At 35.5% G+C, this 23,571-nt stretch overlaps 1 protein-coding gene across 2 annotated transcripts in view; it reads right to left on the bottom strand.

Moving 5' to 3' along the window:
* The window catches only part of LOC123551611 (potassium voltage-gated channel subfamily KQT member 1-like), a 142,045-nt gene extending 121,920 nt beyond the window's left edge, over positions 1-20,125 (bottom strand). The window contains exon 1 of one of the 2 annotated variants that reach the window (XM_045340655.2): positions 19,784-20,125. The gene's annotated coding sequence lies outside the window, so the exon portion shown is untranslated. The remainder of the gene's footprint in view (positions 1-19,783) is intronic. The other variant, XM_045340656.2, reaches the window with a different exon arrangement.
* Between the last annotated feature and the right edge of the window lie 3,446 nt (positions 20,126-23,571).

Here is a 23,571-nt window from a genome sequence, read left to right as displayed (position 1 = left end):
CGTGATATAAATAGTTTTACTTGAATTCCTTCTCCAGATAAAAACATGCTGGAAAAATTTTAAAAAAGTAGCTCGTCCTGTATTCGAACCAGCACCGTAAGCTAACAAATCATACATGTTAACCACTAGACCACGCCGCAACTTGCATTGGTTTTGCGATATAAGATACTTGTCATATAATGTGTCCACCTGATTCCCTATTTCATTGTTATGGGTTAATCCGGTATTAGTAAATAAAGGCCACAGTTACCGCGTTTTGTTAATATGTGAAAGTTTTAAAACTATATATCAAAACAAACATTAAAGGTCTCCACTTGTTCAAAGCGTCCATTTAAATCAGACAGCTGTTATGGCCCTTTATTGAGTTTCACAGCTCAAACAGAAGAGTTTCCATAGAGCTATATACTGGAAAAAAGACCTGTCCTCAGCAGCCATGATCTTCTGCTCTTCTCTTGAAAACTCAATACAGCTTTTAACAATTTTAGTAATTTTAAAATTGGACACATAATTTAACAAGAGTGCCGCCAAGCGGGGCAATATACGCCTGAAGGGTTACATCAGAGGATGGGAGCAAAATTTAAAGAACTTGACTGTTGAAGCCCAAAGGACAGAAACAACAAAAATGAAAAAAATCCAAAAAAAAATTTCTAAGTCTACAAAAAAATTCTTACCAGGTAAAGTTATGTCAAAATACATCTAAACATTGGATGTACCGTTCATGTTGTACCACAGAAAAGTGGTCTTGGTTTTTCCCTACGGTCAATAATAAAAAAGTTTCAAAATAAGCTATTTATAGTAACAAAAAAGGGAAGTAATTAAAAAAAAAATTTTTTTGTAAGAGAACAAAAAGGGATCTGCCAAATAAAAACAAGAGCACTGCAATGCAGAGCAATACACACAAAGCAAAGTCATATATGACCTTTGACCCCTAAGTGTGACCTTGACCTTGAAGTGAGTCATCCCAAACATGCGCTCTGCATGTCGCCTCAGTGTGGTGAACATTTGTGCCAAGTTTCTTTGAAATCTTTCAAGCAGTTCAAGAGTTACAGAGCGGACACGAAACACACTCATATGACCTTTCACTCCTATGTGTGACCTTGACCTTGAAGCAAGTCATCCGAAACAAGCGCTCTGCACGTCTCTCAGTGTGGTGAACTTTGTGCCAAGTTTCTTTGAAATCCTTCAAGCAGTTCAAGAGTACTAGAGCGGACACTAAACATACTCATATGACCTTTGACCCCTAAGAGTGACCTTGACCTTGAAATGACACAACCAAAACATGCGCTCTGCACATCGTCTTGGTGTAGTGAACATTTGTGTCAAGTTTCTCTGAAATCGTTCAAGGGATTCAAGTTACAGAGTGGACACAAAATTGCTAACGGACGGACGGACACCGGAACCATAACATAAAACGTCCCTTCGGGAGTATAAAAAGAGATGGTATTCTAAGATTTTTTCCATATTTTCCGCTCTGGCTGCCATGTTTTTTTGACAAATATGAATCATATCACAATAATCACCGTAATGATGGTCATAAAACAAACATTTCTGTGAAATTATTTCAAAATGGGACCAACATTTTTTGACAAGATTTTTTTAAAGGTTCCAACAAGACATCATAATTATAGAAACTGGTGGACAAGCTATCGATGAATCAGAATAATTTGAAAATTTTTATTTTAGGGTCACCCAAAAACACTAGCTCGTATGAAATCACTTGAAAATTGGGCCAGTACTTTCTGACAGGAAGATTTTTTGATTTTTCCACTATATACTGATATTTATATATATATAAACAAGAAGGCTTACTGGGGTATATAACAAATAGGGAAAAAAGACCACAGCCCCTCATGGCAGTGCTTTTTGACAAATCTTAATAATTTAAATACACTCTGTAGAGGCTCACTTAAAAAACATTTGTATGAAATTATTTTACAATCAGATCATTAGTTTTAAGGAGATGTCATTTAAAGATTTTTCTATTTCTAGCTCTGGTGACGTTTCTTTTTTTTTAGGAAATGGAGCAATTTGTTCACTCTTAGTAAATGGTCACCCAAGGCATATTTGCATATAATTACTTTAAGATTTGGCCAGGTCTTTCTGACCAGAAGACTTTTATAGTTTCCACTTTAAACATATTGTAAAGGGGAAAAGCGAGTTTGCCCTCAGATGGCTACAAATCAGAATAATTTGAACAATACTGAAAGAGAGCGCTAACCAAACATCATTTGAATGAAATATGTAAAATCGGGACAACATTTTCTAACAAGAAGATCATTAAAATGTTTCCTTTCCGTTGCAATGGCACCAGAGTTCTGTATGGAATGATTTTCTCTGAATAATTTTGAAAGAGGACAACTCACACAACACCTAGGTCGATTTTCATCAACTACCTATTTATGGTTTCAGAGAAGTGGTTGCTAAAGAAAATTTCATATGGACAGACAGACGTATGGACAATGGACAGACCAACATAAAAACATATGTACTACAGACAGTGAGTAACTACAATAGCTCACCTTGAGCACTTTGTACTCATAAGCTAAAAACCTCTGTTGCCTTATTTGTTCTACTCACCCTAGCCCTAACCCTAAACTTAAAGCACAAAAAGTCTAAAAAAAGATATTTTCATTAATTCCAGTTTATTTGGGTAATGCATTAATTTTACCTAATTCATTCAGGTATTTTCGTTAACTTTATTTATTCAGGTATTTTCATTTATTTCACTTCATTCATTCAGGTATATCTGTTCAATTTTACCTAATTCAGTCAATTTCCTAGATTCACCCAGCAAACTCCATAAAATTTAAAGAAATAGAAGTGAAAAGCAAAATAATGAAAAAAAAAAGGTTTTACAGTTTAATAATAAATTAGAAAATTAAAATCGACTAACTGTTAATATTAAAACCTGAAATGAAAATTTACAAATGATGAAAAATCATACATACCTATGTAAATATTTTCAATAAAAAAGTTAAACTAAAATTAATTTATCCAGTATCATAATACAATGTATTTCCATGTGACCCGTGTCGTTAACTACAGCAAACACTGCTAGTCCAAGAGTTATTTCACTTACGTCCAAACAGAACCATTAGCACAGCTCGAATGTCATTTAAAGCTTCGTATCGTAACTAGAATCTATTGTCTCTGTTGCCAACACTCAATGACAATAATCTACAATTATCACTGTTTTCTTGCTCTCCGGTGAAATTGGATTTTTGAGCGTGGACTGTTCCATCAGCAACACACATGGAGGTAAGAATTTCAAAGTGGTCAATAATTATGTAAAAGGAAGTGATGGAATGATGTCGCATCACATTTTATATTAAATGGACATTATATAATCCAAAATGAAAATTAAAACTGTTGGGTGGGTGGGGTGTGTGCAGTGGTTAGATTGTACTGGGTAGTGTCTGTCACTCCCAACTCAGGTGGAGGTCGAGAGGACTGCATTCTATGTGTAGGATAATTCACCACCATTGTGAGAGTGTCATTCAAAATCAAAGTAAAATATTACTTGTATGCTCAAACTGAAATATCAAGTCTTTCATATTTTTTTGCCGAAAAAAAAAAAAAGTTCTTATGACTGACTGTAAAGGGGCATCAGACTTCAGGCAAACATTACAATTTCAAGTTTTGAAATAAGATATTAAATGACATTAAATAACAAAAATAATAAACAAATTCTGTGTGTGTGTTCAGTTTTAGCATTTTTTAAACAATTTTTCAGCCATTTAAAACAAGATTTCCTCTTGTAGCACTGCGCGCAAGACCCTACTCTATGGTGCTGCTTAACTGGAATATCACGCCATGGTCAAATGACATGGTATTCCATCCAGTCACATTATCCTGACACCGGGTTGACCAGTCCTAGTACTGTCCTATTGCTGAGAGCTAAGCAAGGAGCTACTAGTACCACTTTTTATGTGTTTGGTATGATGCAGCCAGGGAGTGAGCCCACAAACACTTGCACTCAAAGTGTAAATTTTACCACTAGTTTACCAAAATACTACCTGATAATTTAATTCAGTGTGTATGATACAAAGTACGGCTTATCTTTTTTTCTTTAACCCTTACCCTGCTAACTTGTCCATCTTTGAATACAGACAGCACTAGTTTACCGAAATATTACCTGATAATTTAATTCAGTGTGTTTGATACAAAGTACGGCTTATCTTTTTTTCTTTAACCCTTACCCTGCTAACTTGTCCATCTTTGAATATGGACAGTACCATTAACTGTAAAAGGGGTGCTTACCAAAAAAAATACTGACTGAATAGGGAAAAGTGCAGATCATGATTAGACTGCATGGAAGTGCAGGCTGATCATGATCTACACTGGTCGCAAAGGCAGAATCAGTCGTGTTTTGAAAAGGAATTTTAATTGTGTGACTACAGCTTTTGAGAATTTTACTACAAACTCTGCCAAATTTGAAGATTGTTTTTAAATATAGAGTTTAACTTTATTTCTCCTTTCTACTGCAATTAATATCAAATGTTGTTGTTTTTGTTGTTCTTAAAGCAAATCATAATGTTGTTGTTGTTGTTATTTTTGTTGTTGTTATTATAGCAAATCATGGCATAATAATTTTTCTCTTAGTTCAATTTCCGTTGGAGCCATTCCTTTGGGACCTTACAGACATTACGAATGATACAACACATTCATGTATAGAACAGAACGCGACAACACAACAGTAAAGACTGATAGAGTTACTAGAAAATTAATTAAGGTATCCCTGCATGCTCTTGGTTTGTGTGATGTACAGCATCACAGTGTCATGCTTATTGAATAATAGAAAATGAAATCTGCGTCCCATATTTCCCATCTATCTCGCGGGACCGCTAGAAATTACAAATAATACAATAAATACATGCTCTGAAATCAGAACATAGAGCAAAACAAAAAGTTACTAGAAAAATAAAAGTATCCCTGCAGCTCTTGGCTTTTAATGGTGTACATCACATAATTATATTCTCACTTTGCTCATTAGGGAAGGACAGAGCTACAGACCACACCTGGGTCGTAAGTCTGATCCATGGATGAGGCATACGTTCACAATGAGGAGTTGATAAATGACATTGTGTCTGAACCCATTTAGTCCTCTACCTCTGATTCATGTGGAGAAGTTGGCAGTTACTTGCGTAGAACAGGTTAGTACTGACGAAGAATCCAGGACAGGAATACTGGTTAAATTATACTCCTGTTGTTATATAACTGAAATAATGTTGAAAAATGGCACTTAAATCCCAAAACAAACAAACAAACAACATCACATGCTTATCTGAATAACAGAAAATGAAACTTGTGCCACACAATTTTTATGAATCACCAGCTACAATCTTATTGGTATGCCTTTGTTAAAATGATTTTTATAATTCAGGTCCAATATTTGATGTTAGGCGTAAAAAAAAAAATTTGTTTCCGGTATCCCGACATACCCTAAATTTTTGGCCTGACCCTAACTGTTTTTATGGCCTTGGAGAATAATTTTTTCAACTTTTTGCTTTTTATGCTTTAAACATGGTCAGTGATGTTAGAAATCAACTTAATGATGCTCTAAAGGCATAACCCCCATATTTGTATTAATTTTTTGACACAAAAATTATTTCCAAAAAGTCTCCCTTTATAAAAAAAAATCCAAAAAGAATAATTTTTCCGACCTACCTACCCTAATTTTTTTGAGCATGTTACCGGAAACAAAGAATTTTTTTTTTTAGGCCTTATCGTCAAGGACGTACATAATAATCCTTGATAATGTGTTAGAATCGAAATAATATAATCTCAAACAGTGATTTGCTCCTGAATAAAATAATTTTTTGTCCTTTAGATGCACATTATTATATTACTCGGGCTGTGCCCTTGTGATATAATTCCTTCACATCTAAACTCTAAACAACGATTTTATTCAATGACAAATCACTGTTTCTTAAATAATGTGTCTGATAGTGTCACAATTTAGGAAAACATTGGACAGTTGAACAGATAAACAAGTTTATTATTTATTATTTGTATGAACACTCATCTATTGTTTGTACAATGACCTGTCAGTAAATAAAATGTTAATATTTTCTTGATAAGTAACTAACTCACTCCTAATAAATAACAAACATGTTTATATTAAACAGCTCAACTGCAACCTTTTCCTAGGAAATAATTAAGGTAGTACTGATTCTTGATTTCCCAGCATGCTCTTGGTTTGTTCATTTATAACACTGCATGCTGAGTAAATTATTAAATACATAATGTTTACGAAATGTCAACGACATCTTGATTCCTCAGTGGCTGACTGACATACGTTCATTATTCAAATAATTAAGAATTATAAAACTTCCATGGTTTTTTGCTCATTAAATTAAGAATATCAAATGTGGTCAAAGAACATAAGGTTGTTCTGCACATTCGGATCAATTTTTTTCTACAATGCAGAATCTGATTAAACCCTAGATTTCAAAATATACTTAACAATTTGGCAAATAAAAACAATAGGGTCATGTGCTTGAATATTTGCCAGATTCACTTGAAAAAAATTTCAACTTCTTACAAGTTTCCATAATGGGAGTCTATGCAAAAATCACAATAGTTTCACATAATTATCGCATTTTTTCTACAATGTAGATTTTATCGATATATTTTATCTTTAGAAAGACAGTAACATTACTGTTTCAAGGAATTCACTCACAGGTTGCCATTAATTCATAAAATGATTTTCATTTCCGTATGCCAAGTTCAGGTTTTATTCTACCATATCCAGATAAATGACGTTACGCCAATACTTCCAGTTTACTAAACATGCAGAACTACCTTAAATTGGTGCAAAAGAGTTTGAAACAGATACTGTAGTGTAATATAATCATGGAGAAGTACATTGTTGACATTCTGGCAAATAATTTCAGTGTGATTTTTCTCTTATTTCAACATCCAGTAAAGCCATTCCCATGGGACCAGTAGAAAACACAAATGATATAGAATTAAAAGGTTCAATTATCAGAACGTGTGACAACACAAGAGTAAAGTCTGACAGTGTTACTAGAATATTAATTAACCCTTAGCCTGCTGGCGGCAGATGATTCTGCCTTTGCGACCAGTGCAGACCAAGATCAGCCAGCACATCCGTGCAGTCTGATCATGGTCTGCACTGTTCGCTATTCAGTCAGTAAATTTTCAGTGTAAACCCCTTTGAATAATAAATGGTACTGTCCAAACTGAAAGATGGACCAGTCCATTATAGAAATATAGCAGGGTAAGGGTTAAGGTATTCTCGTATTTGCTCCACTTGTCTGCATGAAACACTGCATGTTTGGAGTGAATTATTCAGCCTGAAATCTGCATTACATAATTTCTAATTGTCAACAGCATTTATATTTTTATCCTGATTACTTTGTCCTCTTGCAATTTTAGAATAAACATTTTTAGTGTTAATTTGAAGAACATGTTGCTCAAAGCAATTAAATTGTCAATGGTTTCAGGAGATCTCTGCAAAGCCTGTAGTTTTAGATCAGAGGAGGAGGAAGTAAAATTTATCGAAAATTGTGTTAATGTTTTAGGGTTGGGGGTGTAATATGGTGGTGGGTGAGAACTGAAGCAGCTGGGAGGTTTTGTGCTACAGTGGTGACTGGATACTAAGGCACAACAAAGTTCTTGTTTTTTACGACCTTCTGTAATGATGAGGGTTTGGTTGGCAGGGGTGGCAAATTCAATTGTCTGCATTTCCCAGGTTGTCCCAAGGCTTGTACGGACAAGAGAAATTTGACCAGAATTTACTATATAACTATCATACTGACAAGTACAAAATAGCAATTAACAAAAACGGACAAGCAAGTGAAATCCACCCCTGGTTGGGTGTTTAATGTTGGGTTGTTATGGACATTGTGTCGTAGGATGTGGGTGATAATGTGGAACAACTATTTTAAGTTTGAATCAAATCAATTTTGAAATAAATGAGATACAGTGCAAGTGCACCAAAACTTTAACCTGAAATTCTAACTAAAAGGTGGGGATAATTGATGAAATATTGGTCATGACCCTTCTGTGATATGATGTGGGTGATGATGAGGAATAAACATTTTGTGCAGCAAAGCAAAATGTGTCGGCGATATGCACAACTAGGCTTGGTACTGATCACTCCTGTGAAGTTTCACTGAAATCTGTCCAGCAGTTTGACCTGTGAAAGCTGGACAAGATTTTTCTATTTTTAGCTATGGCTGCCATTTTGTGCATTGAAGCGGATCATGTTGGCGATACGCACAACTAGGCTTGGTATTGATCACTCCTGTTAGGTTTCATCGAAATCCAGCCAGCAGTTTGACCTGTGATAGCCAGACAAGATTTTTCTATCTTTAGCTCTGGCCACCATTTTGTGCAGCGAAGAAGAACGTGCCGATGATATGCACAACTAGGGTTGGTACTGATCCCTCATATTAAGTTTCACCAAAATCCAGCCAGCTGTTTGACCTGTGAAAGCTGGACAAGCTTAACGCGGACGGACAACGGACAGATGGAAATGTATCTACCCCACCAATGAGGAGAGACATAATTACAGAGATAAAGAGAAAGTGTAACAAAACTTTAACCGTTAGGTGTAGATGTGGAAGGACACCGATGCAGATGCAGACTCTAGGTTGAGTAGAACTTCTTACAGCTGACCTAAAAATCTAACATGTGAAATAATTTGCATGTATGATCCTCCGTATTTAATATAAAATACATATTTTGTCTGCATATAAAATCGTTTCCAGTGAATGATTCAGAAAGAAATGCATCACATAATGTTCATCAACAGTCGCACAATTTTAGAATTATACAATTTACTTGTGTTTGTTAAGAACCTGTGACAAAAAGCACTTAAGTTGCTACAAATGACTTTCACATCCAAATATGTTGCAGTATTAATAATAATACAATACACATTTTATCAAGATATTGCAGGAAGTTAATCTCAACTTGGTTTTTTAATTTTTTTAAAAATGTTTTTCGTTTTTGTTTGTTTTTGCTGGGTTTAGAGTGACACTGACACAAGTCAGTCCCATTATGGTGACTTTTCCAGCTTCTGATGGTTGAAGACGACCCTAGGTGCACCTTTGGACACTGTTTCAGGCATGGGCTGCGACACCTTGGTAGAATGTCTGACCTTCTGTAAACCAGCTGGATAGCTTCATTAGATGGAGAATTCTACATCCAAAGTGAGGTTTCAAACCTGTATTTGATATGAAGTCAGCAATTTTACCCACTCAACCAAAGCAGCCCTTACTTTTATTTGACTTCAAGTTTAATTGAAACTATTCCTAAGAGACCTATAGAAATTACAAATGATATCATATAAACATGCAGAAAAGTCTGATGTACCATTACTAGAAAATAAATTTGGTTATTCATCTACACCCTAGCTCCGTTTGTTGTTGTACAACACAATAACCATATATGTGAAATTGTGTCACATAATTTGTATCAATCCCCGACATTTTTATTTTACCCTGATTACTTTGTCATCAATTCTTGGAACTAGATTCAATATACTTTGCTGTTTGTTAATTAGAAGAGCACTTAAACATGACCATTACCGAAATAACAATAACGAATTAAACAGTAAATCATTTATTTCATCATCACTTTGCTCATAATTCAAGTTCTACTAAAGCCACTCCAAAGGGACCTATAGAAATCACAAATGATACAACAAATATATGTAGAAATCAGAATGTGTGACAACACAACAGTATAAATCCTGATACAGTTACTTATTTAGAAAATTAATTTAGATATACTGGCACAATCTTGGTTTTGTCGTGGAAAATACGTACAGTCAGTGAATAATTCGGGATGAAATCTGCATCACGAATCTTATATCAGTCATCAACAACATTTTGAATTTCATCTTAAATCTGTCATGATGACATCTAAGAATAAAACAATTTACATGTTTCCACTGCACTGGTAAATATGACGCTGACTTTCAGAGTTTAACAAGCGGGTACAGAAGGTATTAAATTGCTCAGATGACCTTTACCTTGCTTCTGACCAAGTTTAACATCAATCAAGCAGTTCAAGAGATGAATAAAAGTTTTTCTACTTTTAGCTCTGAAGGCACCTTAACATAGTAAAGTCAATTTGAACAAACTTCATAAAGGTCTGTGCAAAGATCTTTCTGACCAAGTTTGGTAAACATCCACCAAGTTAATAATGTCATTAGAAAAAGTTGTTTAAATGTTTTCTAGTTTAAGCTGATAAATGCAATCCAGCAGAACAATATAAACTGAGTAAAGTTCAAGGATGCTACAATCCAAGTTTGGTGAAGATCCATCTAGCAAAAGTTCTTGAGAAGGAAGTTGCTTAAAACTTCTTTTTTATTCTGAGCTCTGCCATTAAATGTAGTCAAATGATAATCTGAATTAACTTGAGAGATGCCTAGATTCTACAAAGTTTGTGTCATTCTGACCAGCAGTAACAGTTTTACAAGAGATATGCACCCCTTTTAAAGGATAATGATTCTGTCCAAATTGAAAGATGGACAAATTCATTTCAGAAATAAAGCAGGGTAAGGGTTACGTTAATTGCTGATGCAGGAATATGGATGACTGATGATGGACAACAATAGCTCACCCTGAACCTTTGTTTAATGTAAGCCATTAATGGCAAATATGTTGCTGATGTTTCAAAAAATCATGCCATCATGGCTTTTCTCTTTGTTCAGCTTGAATTAAAAGCAATCCCCAGGGAGCTACAGAAATTACAAATGATAAATAAATACATGCAGACATGAATATGAGTAGCAACAAAATAATCAAATCTGGGAGTTTCTGGAAAATTTACGTATGCCTACATGCTCCTTTTTCATCCTCTTGCTTGTTAAATTAAATAGGATAAAATCTACCCCACATAATTTTTTTAAGTTAAAATCTATGAATTCATAATTATAGCCATTTTGGCCAAAAAGCACCCAATTTTGTGCCAATGAATTTATATGATTTTACAGTACAGCAATATTATAATTAAGAAACTACAAACTAAGCAGAAACTAGAAACTGCTTTTGTAAAAAAGCACATGTCTCCCCCAATGCAAAGTCCTATAGGCAAGAAGTCAATATGGGTCAGGAGCGAAAGTCGAAGAGACACTGATGGTTGGCTGCAATAGGGATCATCTACTTGGCATGTCCAGTCATCCCGCTAAATTTCAACACTATTGGCCTAGTGGTTCTCAAGACACTGTTCAGGCTCCTGTGACCTTGACCTTTGATCAAGTGACCTAAAAATAAATAGGGGTCATCTACTCTGCATGTCCAATCATCCTATTAAGTTTCAACATTCTAGGTCAAGTAGTCCTCAAGTTATTTTCCAGAAAAGATTTTACATGACCAGGCCCCTGTGACCTTGACCTTTAATAGACTGACCCCAAAATCAATAGGGGTCATCTACTCTGCATGTTCAATCATCCTATGAAGTTTCAACATTCTGGGTCAAGTGGTTCTCAAGTTATTGATCGGAAATTGTTTTCCATTTTCAGGCTCCTGTGACCTTGACCTTTAACAGAGTGACCCCAAAATCGATAGGGGTCATCTACTCTGCATATTCAATCATCCTATGAAGTTTCAACATTCTGGATCAAGAGGTTCTGAAGTTATTGATCGGAAATGTTTATCAATGTTCAGGCCCCTGTGACCTTGACCTTTAATGGAGTGACCCCAAAAACAATAGGGGTCATTTATTCTGCATGAACAATCATCCTATGAAGTTTCAACATTCTGGGTTGAGTGGTTCTCAAGTTACTGACCGGAAATGGTTTTCAATGTTCAGGCCCCTGTGACCTTGACCTTTAATGTAGCAACCCCAGATAAGCCAATAATCCCTTTAGAATAATGCAGGAAATCGTGGGTGGTTGGTTTCAATTTATGATTTAAACCACTTACTGTTAATCAATCTTAAAATGAATAAAACATTTTAAAAGCTAACAAAATTATCTTTAATTTGATATAATTTTCATATACCTGAAAAATACTGATTTTATATCTTTATCAATGTAATTTGATTTTATTATCAAAATTCCAATACCCGCGATTATGCGAGTCCGCGGACGCGTGCCTAGAGGGGTCATTGTATTTCTATGCAAATGCGAGATGTTGCTTCCTCATGAATATTAATGAAGTTTTGTTATCCAATCAGAAAAAAGAACTGGCTTCACAATGGTGTAAATGATTATTTTCTAGAACAAAAAATGGCCGCTCTACGAAGGCATGAAGTTTACCGACTTTTGTAGAAAAGTTACCAGGTAAATATTATAATCATGTACATATTATTAAAATATAAATCTTTATCTTCAAAATGATACTAAAATTTTAAAAATCGGCCGAAAATTAATACCTCGCATTGTTATTTAAATTTGAAAGGTCATCAAATCTCGGCGAATGAAGCGCCGTGAATTATCGCCGCCATTTTGGAAATTTGCATGTGTGCTCTCGTCCAGAAAAAAACCAATAAAGTGGAAAGATAAAGCAACAAAAAAGTAGATATGTACTTAAAAGTACGAAGAACACATTTAAGAAATTAAAATATTAAAATTTATATAGTTTTTATCTATATAAATACGATAAATATTAGGCGAAATTACATCGCTGCCCGTGCGATGCCATTTACCGGTTGAACTTTGTCAAAATTTCTGTATAAAAGATCGATTTTCCCCCTTTCAAGACATATATTTTGAAAGTTATATCATTCTTCTATCAAAATTTATGTTTTACAACAAAAATGTATGAAATATTAACTCAATTTATCGTCGAATCTAGAAAGTGGTTTGAAAAATTTGTCCACGTTCTCGGCGGGCACTTGTCCCGATTGCGCTAATTCGGACAAGCTGATTTTCGGATATAAAAGTACTTATCCATTTGTAATAATTATAACGTCGAGTAATAACAAAGAAATGAATTTTAAAGTATGTTATTCTATTTCTTACAGGTTGTTGGTATACGTGATACATATTTGAATGATGGAAAAACTGTGCCCAGGGGTTTTCTGTCATCAAATTAACTTGGATAGTGACAGTATAACTTCTGGCAAGATAGCAGCAATACTTTCAGAAACTTTAAAATATGGTGTTGTTATAGAATTAATAAGATATGCAACAAAAACTAAAACAGTAGCCAGTAAAGTTGAAGAATGGGTCTGTTCACTTCAGCCAGGCTTCCTAGAGATGAAGAGATCAACACTAAAAGCGCGCATAAAAAATGCTTTCGAAACACACAAGAAGATAGAACGCAAGAAAAAGGTTGCGTCTTATATGTCGTCAGAATTTCATAATGATGTATTTCTTCCATCTGGAAAAAAGCAATCGGTACAAAATAATCTTTGTGAAAAACCAACAACTGCTGAAACAGATTTATACATCTCCACAGAAAGTGCTCCGAAATCACAGGAAGAGACGGCAAAGAAATCCCCATGTGATTATGAAGCAAAAGGTGATCCGAATTCCCATGAACAGAAAGAGACTGCTAAGAAATCCCCACCCCTGTTTAACAGTGAAACTGAAAGTGCTCCAGTCCCCCATGTTCAGACAGTGACTGCTAATATTGATAAATCCCCCTCCCAGTGTGACTTTGAAACAGAAAGTGCTCCAATCCCCCATGTTCAGACAGTGACTGCTAATAAATCCCCTTCCCAGTGTGACAATGAAACAGAAAGTGCTCCAATCCCCCATGTTCAGACAGTGACTGCTAATAAATCCCCCTCCCAGTGTGACTTTGAAACAGAAAGTGCTCCAATCCCCCATGTTCAGACAGTGACTGCTAATAAATCCCCCTCCCAGTGTGACAATGAAACAGAAAGTGCTCCAATCCCCCATGTTCAGACAGTGACTGCTAATAAATCCCCCTCTCAGTGTGACAATGAAAATGGAAGTGCTCAAAAATCCCATGTACAGCCAGAGACAGCAATTAGTGCGAAGAAACGCCACTACCCATGTGAAACAAAAAGTTCTCAGGCTGAAGCTAAGCAATATAACTTATTGCAGCATGAAATTGAAAAACGTCAAAAAGCCCTCCACAAGATGAAAACACTTGTGAAAACTGAACGTGAAACACTGGAACACATGAAAATGGTGAAGGGACACTTCTCGATAAGAAATGTTACCAAAAGAGATGAAACTGCAGCAAAAACAAGGAAAACTCTGCGGGACACACAAGCTACGGTTTCCAAACAAAGGCGTCAACTTGAAAAAATGGCACAAACAAACCATGAACTAATCACCACTGTGCAGGACCTTAAGCGCCAAAAGCAGAAGTTACAGACCAAACTTGAAAAGCTGAAGGACATTGACCAAAAGAAGACAAACGCACAAAAATTGACTAGTTATTATCGAACAACCTTAAAGAAGATACGTGAAAGCCCACATAGTAAAGAAGAACCTGGCAATGTTTACAAGAAAACTTTAATGAAGTCAGAGACTGAAATTGAAAATTTGAGAATTGAAAATGAGATGTTAAAAGAAACGCTCAATGAGAAAACAACCAGAACAAAAAATGAGGATGGAACATTTAGCAATGAAATAAGACTTTGTGTCATGGAACTTTTTGGACTAGAAATAGCAGTTGAAAAGATACCGCATGCAATAGAAACTGTTTGTAAACATCTGTTTGGTATAAGCTACCAAAAACACGACCTACCCAACCGTACATCTGTCCAAAATATAGTTGATGAGGGCCACTTTCTAGCGAAGACATTTATAGCGGCTAAGATTGAAGAGTCGACAAACTTCGGAATAAACCGTGATGGCACAACAAGGCGGAAGGAGAAAATAGTTGATACATCTGTGACATTAGATTCTGGAGATATTATCAGCTTGGGCTTCACAAAAGTTTCTCGTGAAACAGCAGCAGTGATAACGGACGTAACAAAAAAACACTTTGAAGAACTTGCTCAGACTAGCGGTGCTAGAAATAAACAAATGGATAATGACTTCATTGCCAGATCATTAGAAAAGATAGCATTCACCATGAGTGACAGAGCCAGCAATGAGAAGCTTGCAGACAAGCTTTTGACAGAGTGGCGTGATGATATCATTAATCAGTGTGAAAATGAAACACAAAGAACAACTGTCCTCCATTTTCATTGTATGGCACATGTACTTCTCGGGTTCCATCGGTATGTGTGTGAAGACCTAAAAAAACAGGAAGTGATTTTAGTAGAAAAAGAAGGTCCAGTTGGTCGGGATCGTCTTCCAGTTTTTAAATACTGGTCAAAAAAGCAAAGTGTGATTGAAAGAGTAGTGTATACAACTTCTGGAATATTTGGTCCTGCAGGTGACCATCTTGGAATTCGTGACAGGTGGGAAGCCTACTGTGCAAGTAGAGGCATACGATCAGTCACTGGGAACTATAAAGACAATCGTTTCAACGCCGTTTTCCAGACATCGGCTGAAATTCTCCTTCACAGAGAAGACTTTCTTCACGTTTTGAACACTGTTCAGAACCCGAACCTGAAATTGAAGGCTGTGCAAGCAGATCTTGAATCAGAAACCGTGCAAACAATGCTGAAATGTATGTCAGTTATGTATGTTAAAGTAACAGGACCATACTGGTGGCTAGTAACATCAAGTTCTGTAAGCTATCTTGAATTGTATTCATACATCCAATCCCTTGAGAAGTTCCTGAAAACCGGTGAAATAAATCCTGAAAATCTGTTGTTGGAAGATACAAAATGGCTGAATGACGATAACATGACAGTACCACACATGGAGAAATTTACGAAGAAACTCGCAGGTGTCGAGAAATCTGGCCTTCTGTTAACACTGTTAAGTGTCTGCTGCGGTGCTATGCTCCGGACTATCCAGAAACAGTTAGTCGATTTCCTAGAGGGAGGTCAGTACAGTCGGGCTCCAACCAAAGACGATCTTCAAAGAACGGCATATGCTCAAGTAACAAATCTTGGTTGTGAGCACCATTTCGGTGATCTGGACAGTAGCCAAAAACGACGTCCAAATGCTTCATTTCACCACCATTCTTCTGTCCAAATGTTAAAGAGAAACAGAAAGAAGCTGTTTCAATGGATTGGTGATATGAATACCGAAGAACAGGATGCACTTCTGAAAAGTGCTCGAAAAGGTGGTCGCGATTTAAGAAATCAACATAGAATTCATGATGCCGGTGTTCTCGATGAAATTGAAACCATGATGAATAATCAACCTAACACTAAACGCAGAAAAGTGTGTGACTCTCCAAACATTGACACTGAAGAAGAAGACGACTATGAGATGGAAGCACTTGAAAACTTGTTGCCAAAAACAAACTGTTTCAAAGATAATGAATATGTAGCAGTTGCCTACCAAGATGCTTGGTACCCTGGTGTTATAGTGAAATCTTCAAGCAATGAAATAGCAACTGTTAACTTTATGGCTCCTTGTAGAAAGCCTGGAACATTCATGTGGCCTGCTAGAAAGGATATTCAGTCAGTTGACAAACAATTTGTATTGAAGCAGGGCTTGATTCCAGAATGTTGCAACTCTGGTCGTCAGTGGTTCTTTTCAGAGTTTGTTGAAATAGACAAAGTGTATGCTATGTACAAGGACTATTATTTCAGTTGAACATGCTTTGTCAGTATATAGATAGTGTGGTCAAATTGTGTAAAAAGTAGTGATTACCAAAAATGCTATTTACTGAAAATTTCAAGCCGACAGATAGTTTTCATGTACTAAAATTCTCCACGGTTACTGTGATTCTTGATTATTATTGAAGAAGTTGTTCTGTACAAATATAACATACTATAAAGATCTCATTGATGTTATCATGCATTTAATTTATTATTTATTGATATGTGATAGTTAATTGACTCTAAATAAAATATTTTTACATGATGAAATGTTGCTATATGATATGAAATTACAAACATTAAAATTGTTGAAATTTGACCATGCTTTTTTACTTTTCCTGTCCACTAGAGTCAGCTGATTTAAAATTAAGTGCCAGAAATGAATAGAGCAGGAAAAAATACATAAGTACACCAAATTTTATGAATATATGTCTGTGAATAAGAAAGTTATACTTATTTTAGTGAAAAAAGCACCGAAAAGAGTTCCGTCGCGGCGTGTCTCCGAATGCCTATTTTATATAAGGAAATATTCTAAAAAATGACCGAAATTTGCGAACTTTAATTTTTCATAACTTTTGATCTAGTTAAGATATTTTCAAAATTTAAACTGTTTTGTGAAGCTATTTTCAAGCTCTTTTATTTACAATATATAACTTCAACATGGAAATACTTCTTAAAAATGGTCTGGGGTTGCTATTTAATGGAGTGACTCAAAAATCAATAGGGGTCATCTACTTGGCATGTACAATCATCCTATGAAATTTCAACATTCTGGGTCAAGTGGTACTCAAGTTATTGATCAGAAAAGGTTTTCAATGTTCAGGCCCCTGTGACCTTGACCTTCGACAAAGTGACCCCAAAAATAATAGGGGTCATCTACTCTACATGACCAATCATCCTTTGAAGTTTCAACATTCTGGGTCAAGCGGTTCTCTAGTTATTGACCGAAATGGTTTTCAATGTTCAGGTACCTGTGACCTTGACCTTTGATGGAGTGACCCCAAAATCAATAGGGGTCATCTACTCCAGCAGCCCTACAACCCTATGAAGTTTGAAGGTTCTAGCTCAAATGGTTCTCCAGCTATTGCTCTGAAATGAAGTGTGACGTACGGACGGACGGGCAGGCAGACAGGACAAAAACAATATGTCTCAGCCAGAGGGGGTGGGGAGACATAAAAAGTGGTACAAAAAGTAAAAGAAAGCATACAAAATTCCGAAAGGGCCGAGACTGATCACCTCAGTCGGCGCACCTCTGGAGAGTGGTGTGGAATTTTAAACCCGTGCGAAAACAGGCCAGGAAATCCTGGGATTATCCTGGGATATCTCAGGTTATCTCAGGAGAAATTCCTGCCATTTTCCTGGGATATCCTGGGATATCTCAAGATTTTTCACGCCGGTAATTGGAACAGGATTTATTCCTGCACATTCCTGGACAATCCTGTATAAGCAGGAAATGCCAGGGTGTAGAAAATAACATTTTGAGGTCCAGGAAATCCCAGGATATCCTGGGAAGCCAAGATTGAAAAAAGTGTCCTGGGGCCAGGATATCCTGGAATTTCCTGGGATGTAGATGGAGTACCAGGACCAGGAAATTCCAGGAAGCCAGGATGGTAGTGTCCTGGGGCCAGGATATCCTGGGATTTCTTGGCAAGTAGAATGAATCCTGGGGCCAGGACATCCAAGGTTATCCTGGGTGCAGGACTTTACCTTAAAATAATTGTTAGAAATAATCAATCATTGTGTCTCATTTGGAAAGAGTTAACTTTTTGTAGCTTTAAGATTATTATTAGACTGAAATGAGACCCTAAAGACAAACACAAGTTGTAAGGTTTTCTTCCTTTTTAGGGGAATTCATATAATAGGTATCTCACAAACACTGACAACTGTATAAACAAAAATTAATGTAATAAAAAATGTCAAATGTTAAATGTTATTTTTATACTTAAATATGATCATATTTGACAGGTTGTATTTTTTTTTTTTTTTTTCAAATTAGCATAATTTTTCAACATCTCTTTTCATTCTCCATTTCATTTCATCAACTGCTGAATGTAATCAGCCTTTGCCTGACCAGCTTCAGCCTGTCCCTCATTATATTTAGGCACCCATGTAATTAAGTCAGTGGTTCAAATTTATTTATATAACAATCACCTAAAATATATACAAGTATTAGATAAACTCTTGTTACAGAAGCATAATTATCTATCCTTCACATATACCTGAACAAAAAATACCTATGACCAGGTAAAAGTTTAATTAAGACACTGAGGGGAATAAAGATGGTATTTTAGTCTATAATTTTTTTCTGGTCCTGTGACATTACAGGTTTGAATTACATTTAAAATTAAAAAGTTTAATGTTCTTACCTGATATCCTTCTTAAACTTAAGCATTTTAGAGATTCCAGTTAAAATATTTTGCTCCATTCCATGTGCCAGCAACAACATGAACAAAGCACTTCCTGTTTACATTCAAATTTTTGGTATTCATGAGCAATTTTCTTGAGTACAATATAGTTACTGAAGGGAATATCTAGAATGTTATTGATATAAATATATACAGTACAAGAGTGAATTTGACCATTCTTTAGCCAACAGAATTTGCAATAATCACAAAAAAACAAACAGAAAAAGGGGGAATATTTTTTTGGCACATGTATAACAGCGTCAGAAGCCTTCATTTTCATTGGTTCCTTTCTTGATGCAGGATTTCTCAGGATATCCTGGGATTTCCTGCATTAAGAAAATTATGATTTACATTTGTAACAGCTTATTGAATCTTATTTGAAGAAGTCCTGGCTTGTCCTGCCTGTTCCTCAATCAATTTATATAAGTCCTGGATTGTCTTGCCTTATCCTGTCTTCTTTTATTCTGGTCCTGGCTTTTCCTGTCTTAATCTGAGCTCTTAAAATACCACATAGGATATCCCAGGATATCTCAGGATTTACCTGGGATATCCTGGCCTCCAGGATTTATTTCTGCATGGGATAGCGCCAAAACATTCGATGAAGGAGACCTCCACCTGATGACTGAACCAGTACGCAGTGTTTATCACTGTATAAAGACATCGAAAGGAAACTAGAAAATTTGTAGATTGTATTTAATCAAATAGTCTCAGACATGTTCTTCTTCATTATAGAACTTGGGACAACATTAAGCAGTTCAATGGTCACAAGAACAACCAAAGTTTGATGGATAAAGTGCTAAATTACTTACATCAACATACTTTTGTTTCTGGTATGAATTCCCAAGAGTGCTGTTTCTGGTACGAATTCCCACAAGTCTGTATCATCACTGGAAAGAACACAGCTTTTGATCAAATGGACAGTTAATCTTGGACACTTCTCAGTCCCCTCTGGAAAACAAAATGTTGTTTCATTCTTAATAAATGAAGCTTTAAAGCAACCCATTCATAAATAGAATGAAAATTCGTAATATACTAAAGACTTTAGTGGAAAAATGGTTTGAAAATATTTGTCAAAGCCTGCACAGAAATCAAAGGCCCTATAGGAAAAGGTTATCAATGCATAAAAGAAATCAACACCATGTCTTACAGTTTTATATGAATTGCAGCTTCATTTTGCAAGGTCTAGATAAAAGAGATGCATCATTTTAAAGGTCCACATGGGTGGTAGAAAGATTCCAGGTTTTGTTGTTGTTGTTGTTTTTCAGATATTTTTGAAAATGTGGATGTTCTGGCCAAATATTTCATTTTTTCTCTGTATAACAATGGCTTTAATATGACAAATTTTTGAAAACAATTCTATTAATGAAAACATGGAAATATTGCTTTAAAATATCCTGACACTCACTGTGTTTAATCAAAAATCCATCAACAGATAAAATCAGAATTTACATTTGCCTACAAAATGGCTGAAAATAGTTACCATGGAATAAAATCTATATGAAGATAATATATTGGAAGCACTGAATGCAACCAAGCCTAAAAAAGCACACATTTGATTGAGTCTGTTCATGACAGGTAATGAAATATGCAACACTCACCACACCATAAAGCACATGCTTAAGCAGAATTCAATTACAGTAAAGTTGAATGAACTCCTTGATCTCAAAGGAACAACAAAAAATTCTAACGAAAAAATACATCTTTTTAAAACCTAATCAGGATATTTTGCAAATCTTAAAAGATCCTATTACCACCCTTAGCCCTTATCATGCTGGACACGACTGATTCTGCCTTTGCTACCAGTGACTAGATCATGATCAGACTGCACATTAGTGCAGTCTGATCATGATCTGCACTGTGTACTATTCAGTCAGTAATTTTTGGTAAGCACCCCTTTTAACAGTTAATGGTACTATCCAAATTGAAAAATGAACAAGTTCATTATAGAAATTTAGCAGGGTAAGAAATTGTTGGTGTAAGAAATCAAGGAATATCCCTTTTAAGGATTACGTGAATTGTAATACAACAACAAGGTAAAGGGGAAAGAAAATGCATATATAGAGAACTAAACAGCCTATGCTTAAAACCACCTTAATTAAACAAACAGAAAATTAGCAATAGACATAAATCCTTAACCTTATACACATAAATTTCCTTAAACAGATCTCACATTTTCTCTAACATCAAACAGGATTAAAGAAACACAAAGTATGTTGTGGCACATATTTCTGACAAATTTCAAAACATTAACACAGCAACAAAAGATTCAATATTGTTTCCAAAATATTTTATCGCATTTCAAACTTGACTATTTCGAGAAGTATGGGATGGTGGCAATGAGGTGGGGGCGGGCGGGGTGTGTAGGAATTGAAATCTTATCCTGACTTGAAAAATTATAACGTCCAATGATAATTCATAGATATGCATACTGGTCAATTCTGTTTCTGCCGATTAAGCGTAGGAAAAGTAATTAATCACAACAACCATCAAATCTAGTATGACCGTTACAATTCAAATATGGTTACTACAAAGGTTGTCACAACAGGGACCGATACAGAAAAGCAATCATGATGATGGGTAATCAATCAAATCAGGACAGACTTATGGATATTAGTTCATAATTTAGGGAGTTAACTTATGGACCATGATAAAGGATTCCACTGATCCCCGATAATCTGATATGAATCAAAGAGGTGACATTAGCAATATTTATTTAGCCTGAACTCAATCTCAGCCCATCAGTTATGTATCAAGATCAAAAGGAAAAAAATGGAAGCCGCAGTAATTAAAACAGAATGAGGGGATACTATTACAAAAAATATCAATATAAATTTAAATAAATACAATGTCAACTGAATGAATTTTAACAATCATAGTACTACCACAGCATAAATACCTTTTTTTGGTAAATAATTTATACCAGTGGTTGTTACAGGGGATCCGGGGTGCATTTATCAGTAAGAAACAGACAACTTTCTAAAGTAAACAATAGACGGGAGGGTTCACCAAGACATCTCCACCTCAGTAAACAGTAGGGGAGTTCCCCACAACATCCCATGTCTGAATGACAGGAGGTAGAGTAGTTCACTACACCTTCCTCACCTGAAAAAGAGGTGGGAGAGTTCCCCACAATTTCCCTCTCAGAAAAAAAAGATTGGGGAGTGTTCCTCATAACTTCCACAACTGAATAAGAGGTGGGAGACTTCCCTACAATTTTCCCACATATACTAGTATGCAGTGTAAAAAACAAGGACAAAAGTCCAACAACAAACACAGTAAATGAGCACATGTACACAGTAACACAAACGAACGCATTAATATTAAACAAAGATGTAACAAATAATTATACACAAAGAAGGTGCACAGTAGTTCACCGCCTCCGTAAACTGTCAGTAGCAAAGTTTAAACTAGTTTACTGGTGCCAAACCCCAGTCTTTAAGCCCTACTATAAAACCTTAACTTCCCCACATGAATAAAAGGTGTGGGAGTAATAACATCAGACATACTGTCTTCTGTCTATCCATCAATCTGTCTTCTGTCTATCCATCAATCTGTAGAAAAGAGATGTTTTAACAATGCTAATATATCACTAATATAATCATCAGAGAAACAGAAAAGGTGATATATTTGTTTCTCACTCAATAATCAACATCCATCTGCTCCAAAATCATTATCATACAGCAAAAAAAATAATTTAACAATGTATCATATTGTAGCAAAAAAGTTACTATGGTAATTCATGATATCCGATACATCTTCAATATTGAATTCTTCATTCATGATACTTTTTGATCAATGTTTACGATTAATGCAAAAAAAGAACAAAAGATTGTTTTGGTATTTGAAACCTCTTATTTTTCTATTTTGTTTTTCTGCAACACTGATACATGGTGAAGCTTTCAAAGAAAGCCAAATTGCTCCTGCAGGCATTGTTTTCAGGCAAAGACAGGCTGAAACATTTAACATTTTTTTAATACCTTTGAATTAAAGCATTCTGCAAATAAAAGCTATTTTCTTATGTTCCCTAGAATGTCCTTCACACACAGTTTTCACTGTATTTTAGCATATTTTAAGTCTGAAGAAGATAATTAATAAATTGTGTGTGTTCAGGTTTAGCGTCTTTTCAACAATTGTCCAGACATATAAACAACACTGTGTACCCGTAGCAACGAGCGCAATGCCCAACTTTACAGTGCTGCCTCACAAGAATATCATGTCATAAACATGTGACATGTTACCCCATCCAGTCACATTATATTGACATTGGGATGAGAAGTCTTAGTACTATCCTCTTAATGCTGAAGCTGACAAGGTAGCTATTAGTACAATTTTTCACGTCTTTGGTATGACACGGCCAGGGAGCAAACCCAGGACCTTCGAGCACTTGAAGCGGGCGCTCTATCACCAGGCTACTAAGGTGGTTTATGTACTGTTAGATGAAATTTTTACCTTTTTTGGGTTGATGATATCACACATGGTCTAATTAATTAATACCACTGACATTTACTTAACAATGTAATGGCGCAGCTGCCTTGCACCAGTCTGGCACAAATAATGATAATAATAAAGATTTTATTTTCGCAATAAAAAATCTTAG

Source organism: Mercenaria mercenaria, chromosome 4, assembly GCF_021730395.1.
Source record: "Mercenaria mercenaria strain notata chromosome 4, MADL_Memer_1, whole genome shotgun sequence".
NCBI classification, from domain to species: domain Eukaryota; kingdom Metazoa; phylum Mollusca; class Bivalvia; order Venerida; family Veneridae; genus Mercenaria; species Mercenaria mercenaria.
Note: the sequence above shows the minus strand (reverse complement) of the source record. Positions and strands in the feature narration are given on the sequence as shown.